We start from the raw sequence: 9,042 nt of genomic DNA on the forward strand, positions 1-9,042 counted from the left end.
GATGGAGCAGCTGGAGTACCAGAAAGGAGAGCCTGGCCAAAGGGGAACCCCAGAAATCTTCAGTAGGCTCTACTCAGCAAATTCAGCAGTCCTAAGAAGGGCAGGGACTAGAGTCAAGTGGAAAAGCTTAGGGCACATAGCAGTGGGTAGAGTGCTCAGAAAGGTCTAGCCTCTGGTAACTGCCTTCAACCCAGGGCCCACCTAACATCACAAAAACAGATCAAGGACCAAAGTATTACCAAGTAACTCCACTGCGTGAAGCCCATGCAGGGCAAAGTCCACATTGTCTGGGATCCACTCACCCACCAGAGTAAACAACAAGGGGATTTGGTCACTAGTGAGAAAAAGAGCAGCCTGTGGAAATGGATCCAGAACTGACTCAGCAGACAGGGGCATGATGCGGGTTTATCTAGAATGTACTCCATCTGTTCAAAGCCCCTGGGAGAAGCATCTGCACTAGGAAGGTGTGGGCAGAAGGATATCAATCAACAGTTTGATCTTAACTGGGCCTGGTGGCGCACGCCTTTAATGACAGCACTCAGGAGGCAGAGGCAGGCAGATCGCTATGAGTTTGAGGCCAGCCTGGTGTACAAAGTAAGTCCAGGACAGCCAAGGCTAACACAGAGAGACCCTGTCTGGAAAAAACAAAACAAAAACAAAACAAAACAAAAATAAAGTGAGTCCAGGACAGTCAAGGCTACACAGAGAAACCCTGTCTCAAAAAAAAAAAAAGTTTGATCTTAGGCTACAAAGTAAGATCTTGTCTCAAAAGTATAAAAATTAGTAGGAGTCGGCCATGGTGGCACACACCTTTAGGAGGGAGAGGGCGGATCTCTGTGAGTTCAAGGACAGCCTGGTCCTCATAGGGAGTTCCAAGACAGCCAGAATTGTATAGTGAGATCCTAACTTCAAAAAACGGACAAAAGCCAGGCGTGGTGGCACACGCCTTTAATCCCAGCACTCGGGAGGCAGAGGCAAGCGGATCGCTGTGAGTTCGAGGCCAGGCTGGTCTACAAAGTGAGTCCAGGATGGCCAAGGCTACACAGAGAAACCCTGTCTCGAAAAACCAAAAAAAACAGACAAAAATCAGTATCTCAAAGATTATGTAATTGCATCCATTTTTTTTTTTAACTGGCAAACCTAGGCCAGTGAGATGGCTAAGGAGGTAAAGGCCCTTGTCCCCAAGCCTGACAACCTGAATTTGACTCCCAAAACCAACTGTGAACAAAAGAACACTCTAGAAAGTTATCCTCTGGCCACCATACATATACCACAGAACATGTGGGCCACTCCACATACACACACACAAAAAGTAAGGCTGGGCACACAGTGGCTTATACCTGTAAGCACAGCCTTCAAAGAGAAGGCAAAATTGCCTGAAATTAGCAAGCTCAAGGTCAACCTGAAATATATAAGGAAAACCTGTGTCAAAAACTAAAGTCTGAGGCTCTAAGCTGAATAGAGCACTTGCCAGAATGACTGAGACCAGGACAGGGGCAGGCAGATTGCTAGCCTAGACTACAAAGCGAGTCCAGGACAGCTAAGGCTACAGAGAGAAACCCTGTGGGGGCAGGGAGTATGACTGAGACCCTGCGTTCAGTCTCCAGCACAACAAAGGGAAAAGGGAAGTCAAGAGTAATGTTAACACAGTGGCCGCTGCGTAACTTTCATCCTTCCACACAAACCACTTGTTCCTTCTGTACTTGGGTTGAACCCAAAGCTGCCCTCAAGCAGGACAAGCAGGTCCCTGAGCTGTAGCCACAGCCCTTTGCAAATAGTTTTACTTACATGTGTGTTGGGGGGCAGTCTGCATGTGTGCGTGCTGTAGCCCATGGAGGCTGGAAAGAGTTGAGTCCCCTGGAGCTGTCAGCTGCCCAGTGTGAGGTCTCTCTCCACTCACCCACAGCCTTTTTAAGACAGCATCTCACTTAAGGATCCCAGGCTGACTTTAAATTCAGATCTGTAGCCCAAGCTAGTCTTCAACTTGACAGTCTACTCCCTTAGCCTTCCAAGCAGTTGGAATTACAGACCCATGCCACCAAGCTAGCAAAACATCAATCAGAGGCAAGTGGATCTCTGTGAGTTCAAGGCCAGCCAAGTCTACATAGTGAGTTCCAGGCCAAACAGGCCTGCATAGTGACAGAGTGAGATCCTGTCTAATAAATAAATACAAAAACAAAGGTGGGAGGTGGTGCTGGGGAGAAGGCTCAATCAGCAAAATGCTTTCTGCACAGGCATGAGGACCTGAGCACCTGCAATGCCAGAGCTAAGGAAGTGGAGACAGGAGAACTGCAGACTACTGGTCCCCTAATCTAGTGAATCAGCAAATTCCAGCTTCAGCAAGAGGCTTTATCTCAAAAAGTGAGTTGGAAAGTGAACATCAACATCACCACCATCAATCAATCTCTGGCCTTCACGTGCGTGCGCGCGCACACACACACACATATGCCCCTCTTGCCTATGTCACCCACCCCCACCCCTCTGCCCTATATACACACACACTGTCTGTCTGTCTGTCTGTCTGTCTGTCTCTCTCTCTCTCTCTCTCTCTCTCTCTCTCTCTCTCCCTCTCCCTCTCCCTCTCCCTCTTCCTCTCCCCCTCCCTCCCCCTCCCAGAGGTCAGTTCTAGGTCGTGTTCATCAAATGATCTCCAATTTGTATTTTGAGACAGAGTCATTAGTCTGGATCTCAGATGACTCAGCCAGTGAGTTCCAGGATTCATCTGTTTTCTCTCTAGCACCCCGGCACTGGGATTGCAGTTCCACCCTCAGGGCCCATGAGATCTGGGTGATCCTTTCTATAGCATAATTTGCTGCACAGAATTCAAGACACCCAAAATAAAGGAGCACACAGCCCAACAGAAAGAGCTACAGTGAGTTTCTCTATCCTCAAGCACCTGAGAATCTGCAGAAGTGAAACTGCTCTACCCTGGAACCCCTGTACTGTCCCTAGTTGCCACCAGAGGGCAGCCATGAGCCGTTCTGGAACAAGCTTACACAGTTCAGCTCTTAGCTACCTCCAGGCTAGCTGAACCCTTCACCCCAAGTCATGAGTCATCTGTTGACAGAACCTCTTATAAAATAAAAAAGGGGATTTTTGGTTTTCCTTTTTTGTTTGTTTGGTTTTCTGAGACAGGGTTTCTCTGTGTAGCTATCCTGGACTCACTTTGTATATCAGGCTGGCCTTGATTGAACTCATAGCGATCTGCCTGCCTCTGCCTCCCGAGTGCTGGCATTAAAGGTGTGCACCACCACCGCCCAGCTAGCCCCTTAGTTTTTCAAGACAAGGTTTCTCTTGTAATCCTGGCTGTCTTGGACTTGCTTTGTAGAACTGGCTAGCTTTGAACTCGCAGAGATCCACCTGGCTCTGCCTCCCAAGTGCTGGGATTACAAGTGTGTCCCACCATGCCCCACAAAGTCTTTAGGGTAGGAATGGGTCAGAGGCCAAGTGAAAAAGAGGGATGGGAACAGGAGGCCCCCAAACTTAAGACACTCTTAGGCTGATGCCTTCCTGCAGAATCTTAGGCCTCAGAGTTGAAACTGCTGCTGCAAGGCAGTCTTGTCAAGGTCCCTGAACAGCCCTAGATCTCCTTCCCAAGACCATGATCACACCTGCTCTGCCCGACTGTACCCCCAAATTATAGCTACCGTCATCACCACGACTATCATAACCATCACTGTCTATTGTCACTGTCATCACCTCCACTGCAGTCTCAGTATGATCACTGTCATCAGTATTATAATTCATATACTGGTTGGATAGATTTCCAGTCCTGGGTTGGTTCCTCTGAAGCCATATTGAACTTGCTTCAATCTTACACAGCCCTGATATGGATTATCTGGGGTTTTGTGTGCAGTAGACCCGGCTGAATTCCCTATACCCATTCTGAAGGCCCACCTCACATATATGTAAACTTGAGACTGTGATTCAATGGAGCAACTATGTATGGGCTGCTAGGCCAGCGTCAAATGCAGTATGTGAGAAAAAGATCTACTTCAGGGCCAAGAAACCTTCCAGCAGACCTGGATTTTGTTCAGGATGAATGGCAGGTCAGGGAAAGGGGCAGGCCTTCTCCTTGGACAGGTCTGACCAGGAGCATCAGCCCCCTCCTGGTTGAAGGCTCTGACAGTCCCCAACTCAGAGTGGACCTCCTGGTGCCTCTGCTTCCCCAGCCATAGTAGAGACAATTTCCTGGTCTCCAGCAGACAGTCATAGAAGGCTCAGATAAGACCTTGTAAGGTACCAACAGGGGGTCAGCACTGCTGTCTGGGGTCTAGAGGAGCTGGCTACCCAGCTCTGAGCCAAGCACTGTATGCCGGCAGCCCCACTAGCTCCAACTCTGGCCAACAACTCCCTCCAGCCAAGATGCACTATCAGGTTCAAGAGAAGAAGGCAGTCATACCCAGCAACAAGCTGACCTCTGACCCCAGTTATAGACAGTGCCTAGACCCAGCCTCCAGGCTGACTTCTGACCCTAGCCACAGATAACCCTGATACTAGGTTTCTACATTCCCAGGAAGAGCAGCATTGTGATGCTTATTTCTGAACTGTCACCACACCCCAGCCAGTCCCTTGGAGACAAATGCACATGCAGCATGTTGGAGCCAGCAAGCAGATCTAGACAGTGGAAAGAACTCGGGCCTACCCACACAGGGCTCCTCAAGAACACATCCCCAGTGGTGTGAGTGCTTTAATCTTTTCATCAGACAAAGCTTAGTAGTTGTGTGCCTGTTTCCTCTCATGTCCTCCCCTTTGTCTCCTGTATCAATTACTGTATATTTGCTCACTCCAGTATAATCTATTCCTTGGAATGTCCCTATGTCTGAACCCTGATTCATTGACAAATGTCCTGGAACGGTTAATGTAGGTTAATGTAAAATACACCCCTTCTCCTTGAACCCTTTTGCTTTCCTTTATTGCCATTTTTTGTTTGGTTGGGTTTGGATTTGGGTTGGTTTTTTGGGTGTTTTTGGTTTTTGGTTTTTTGGGACAGGGTTTCTCTGTGTAGCTTTGGCTTTTGGCTGTCCTGGACTCCCTTTTGTAGACCAGGCTGGCCTTGAACTCACAGTGATCCGCCTCCCTCTGCCTCCTGAGTGCTGGCAGTAAAGGCCTGTGCCAACACGCCCAGCTTTTGTTTTGTTTTTCAAGACAGAGTTTCTCTGTGTAGCCCTGGCTGTCCTGGACCTGCTTCATAGACCCGGCTGGCCTCCAATTTACAGTGATCCACCTGCCTCTGCCTCCTGATTGCTGGGATTAAAGGCGTGCGCCACCACGCCTGGCATTTTATTGCCTTTTTTTGTTTTTGTTTTTGTTTTTGTTTTTCAAGACAGGGTTTCTCTGTGTAGCCTTGGCTGTCCTGGATTCGCTTTGTAGATCAGGCTGGCCTCGAACTCACAGCGATCCGCCTGCCTCTGCCTCCCCAGTGCTGGGATTAAAGGCGTGCGCCACCACGCCCGGTTATTGCCATTTTTTTAAATTAGCTAATGGGTGTAGATTGTAAGGCTGAACCTCAGCCAGTGAAGGATAGCCAAAGCACCCTCCCACTAGGGGTGTCATGTGGAGGCCAGCTTTGAATAGGTGTGCTTGTCCTCCAACTTTTCAGGGATATTTACTCTTTTGTGCAGAAGGGACGTTTGCCTTACTGTGACCCCTAATTTGAATGGAATCCCTTAATTTGTGACCCTATTCTTGTCTGTAACAACATAGGGGCTTACCCAGGATTCTAGCTTTCTTGAGGTGTGCAGCTCCAGGGGAAATGTACCCCAGACCTGTTCGCAGTGCTCCCTGGGCCCTGAGTCTCTAGTGCTCCCTGGGGCTAGTTAAGAAACAAACCTGAGGGGGAGGGTGCTGGAGAGAGGGCCAACAGTTAATTACGCACACTCTCTGCTCTTCCAGAGGTCCTGTGTTCGATTGCCAGCAACCACATAGTGGCTCACAACCATCAATAATGTGATATGATGCCCTCTTCTGGTGTGCTGGTGTACATGCAAAATAGAGCACTCATATACATAAAGTAAATAAAATCCTTAAAAGAACAAACAAAACAGCGTGGTGGCACATGCCTTTAATCCCAGCACTTGGGAGGGAGAGGCAGGTGGATCACTCTGAGTTTGAGGCCAGCCTGTGAGTCCAGGACAGCCAAGGCTAACACAAAGAGACCCTGTCTCAAAAAAAAAAAAAAAAAAACAGGACTAGAATCTGGAAAGATGCTCAGAGATTAAGAGCACTTACTGTTCTTCTAGAGGACCCAGGTTTGGTTTCCAGCACCTACATGGTGGCTCACAAGCACCCAGAATTCCAGATCCAGGGAATCCAACACCCTCTTTTGATCTCTACAGTTATCTGCACATACAACACACACACTAGACATACATAAATATACTTTTTTTAAAAAAAAAAAAAAACTTTAAACCGGCATGGTGGTGCACGCCTTTAATCCCAGCACTTGGAAGGCAGAGGCAGGTGGTTCGCTGTGAGTTTGAGGCCAGCCTGGGCTACAAAGCAAGTCCAGGACAGCCAAGGCTGCACAGAGAGACCCTGTGTTGAATAGAAAAAAGGAAAAAGGAAAACACCCACTAAAGACAAGAAAACACAATGAATATCAAAAGTTCTGGTGTTTCTCCTGGACTCCAGAGCAGATCTTCGAACCCTCAGGATTTCAGCCCCAGTGCAGCTCAGATGAGGGCTGGGTCTGCCAGCCTTTCATTGACCAAGGAAATTCAAAGTGTCCTGTTGCCCAAGAAGGAATGAAGCATGACCACTGCTGGAGGAGGCTCCCCCTAAAACCAGACCAGGGTACCCACAAAGATAAGCGAGAATGCAAATAAGACCCCTGCTTGCTTGTTTCTCCCACCCGCCAACTCAGACCAGGTTCTCTTCCTCCTTCTCCTCCTCCTCTTTTATTTATTTTTATTTATTTATATATTTATTTTTCTTCCTGGCTGTTCGGGACAGGGTTTCTCTGTGTTAACATCTCTAACTGTCCTGGACTCACTTTGTAGACCAGGCTGGCCTGGAACTCACTTCTGCCTCCTGAGTGCTGGGATTACAAAAGTGAGCCACCGTTCCTGGCTCAGACATTTTTTTTAAAAATATATTTCTTTATTTTATGCATAGGAGTGTTCTATCACATGTACACCTGCAGGCCAGAAGAGGGCACCAGATCTCACTATAGATGGTTGTGAGCCACCATGTGGTTGCTGGGAATTGAACTCAGGACCTCTGGAACAGCAGACAGTGCTCTTAACCACTGAGCCATCTCTCCAGCCCCCTTTTTGTTTTTGTTTTGTTTTGTTTTTGTTTTTTGGTTTTGTTTGTTTGTTTGGTTTGGTTTTTCGAGACGGTCTCTCTGTGTTAGCCTGGGCTGTCCTGGACTCACTTTGTAGACCAAGCTGGCCTCAAACTCACAGCGATCCGCCCGCCTCTGCCTCCCGAATGCTGGGATTAAAGGCGTGCGCAACCACGCCCGGCTTGCTTGGTTGTTTTGGGGGGTTGGGTTGTTTTTGTTTGTTTGGTTGGTTTGGTTTGGTTTTTTTTTATTTGGTTTGGTTTGGTTTTTCGAGACAGGGTTTCCTCTCTGTGTAGCCTTGGCTGTCCTGGAACTCTCTTTGTAGACCAGGCTGGCCTCTGCCTCCCAAGTACTGGGATTAAAGGCGTGCACCACCACCACCTGGCTAACATGCTGAGAGTCATCAGTTGTCAGGAGTTGCTTTTGGAGAATTATCAATGAACTCCTTTTCAGGGGTTGGATACTGAAACCAGGGTCCTTCCTGCATCAGTATTCAAATTTCCTGCTCCTTTAACTGTAAATCAGTCTTTTCAGATTTAATCTGGAGGACAGCCAGGGTTTTTTCATAGTTCTTTTCAGGACCATCATAGGGAGTTTGACTATCCATCTTGCTAGTGGATGCTTGTAACACTCACAGTGTTCTGGGATATAGCCTTCTGGGAGTTTTGTGAGTTTGGTGTATGTTCACCAGCATTATGCCAATCAGACCAGATTCTTCGTTTGTTTTTTGAGACAGGGTTTCTCTGTGTAGCCTTGGCTGTCCTGGAGTCACTTTGTAGACCAGGCTGGCCTCGAACTCAAATGAATCCCCTGCCACTGCTTCCTGACTGCTGGGATTGAAGGCATGCGCCACCACTCCCGGCCAGACCAGATTCTTTGTTTGTTTGTTTGTTTGTTTGTTCGTTCGTTCGTTTTTCAAGACAAAGTTTCTCTGTGTAGCCTTGTCTGTCCTAGACTCCCTTTGTAGACCAGGCTGGCCCGGAACTGACAGAGATCCGCCTGCCTCTGCCTCCCAAGTGCTGGGATTAAAGATGTGCCCCACCACTCCCAGCCAGACCAGATTCTTGACTCGATGTTGCCGCTCCTGCTCCCTCTACCTTCTCTTCCTCAATTGTCCGAAACCCTTCAACTCAGACAGACTCTGTTTTAGATGCAACACATTTTGGCCTCAGGTGAGGCCCTGGGTCTCCCATCTGGGCCACCAAAAAATATAACCCCAATACCTGAGACCCTTTCCAACTGATGTACCCACTGAGCAAAGCTCTCCTAGGAAGGGGAGGAGTTGGGTACACGAATGCTCTGCTCATGTGACAACTAGGAGCAGAACCAGATCCTCATTTTGGAAACTAGGAGAAACTAAATTAATAGAGGACATTGAAGAAGCATCATTGAAGCCACGCTGTGGTTCCCCACCACCACCCTCTGTACTCTGGAGGCAGAGACAGGATCTCTGAGTTCAAGGACAGCCTAATCTACAGAGTCAGTTCTAGGATGGCCTGGGCTACAAGGAGAAACCTTGTCTTGAAAAACCAAGAGGAAGGAGGAGGAGGAAGCAGCAACAGCAGCCCCATTACTGCCTGGGAACAGTTCAGCCCTACCCTACTGAGAAAGGCCCTTTGATTTACTTGTCAGTGTTAATAAAAGGACAGCACTTGGTGTCCTAACACAAGAACAGAGGACACTAACAAGCTGTGGCTAACTAGAAAGTACTCACACCATTAATCTGGGCTGGCCAAATGTTTTCAGTGGGCGGC

This window comes from Acomys minous (genome assembly GCF_964271855.1).
Source record: "Acomys minous genome assembly, chromosome: 3".
Taxonomy (NCBI): Eukaryota; Metazoa; Chordata; class Mammalia; order Rodentia; family Muridae; genus Acomys; species Acomys minous.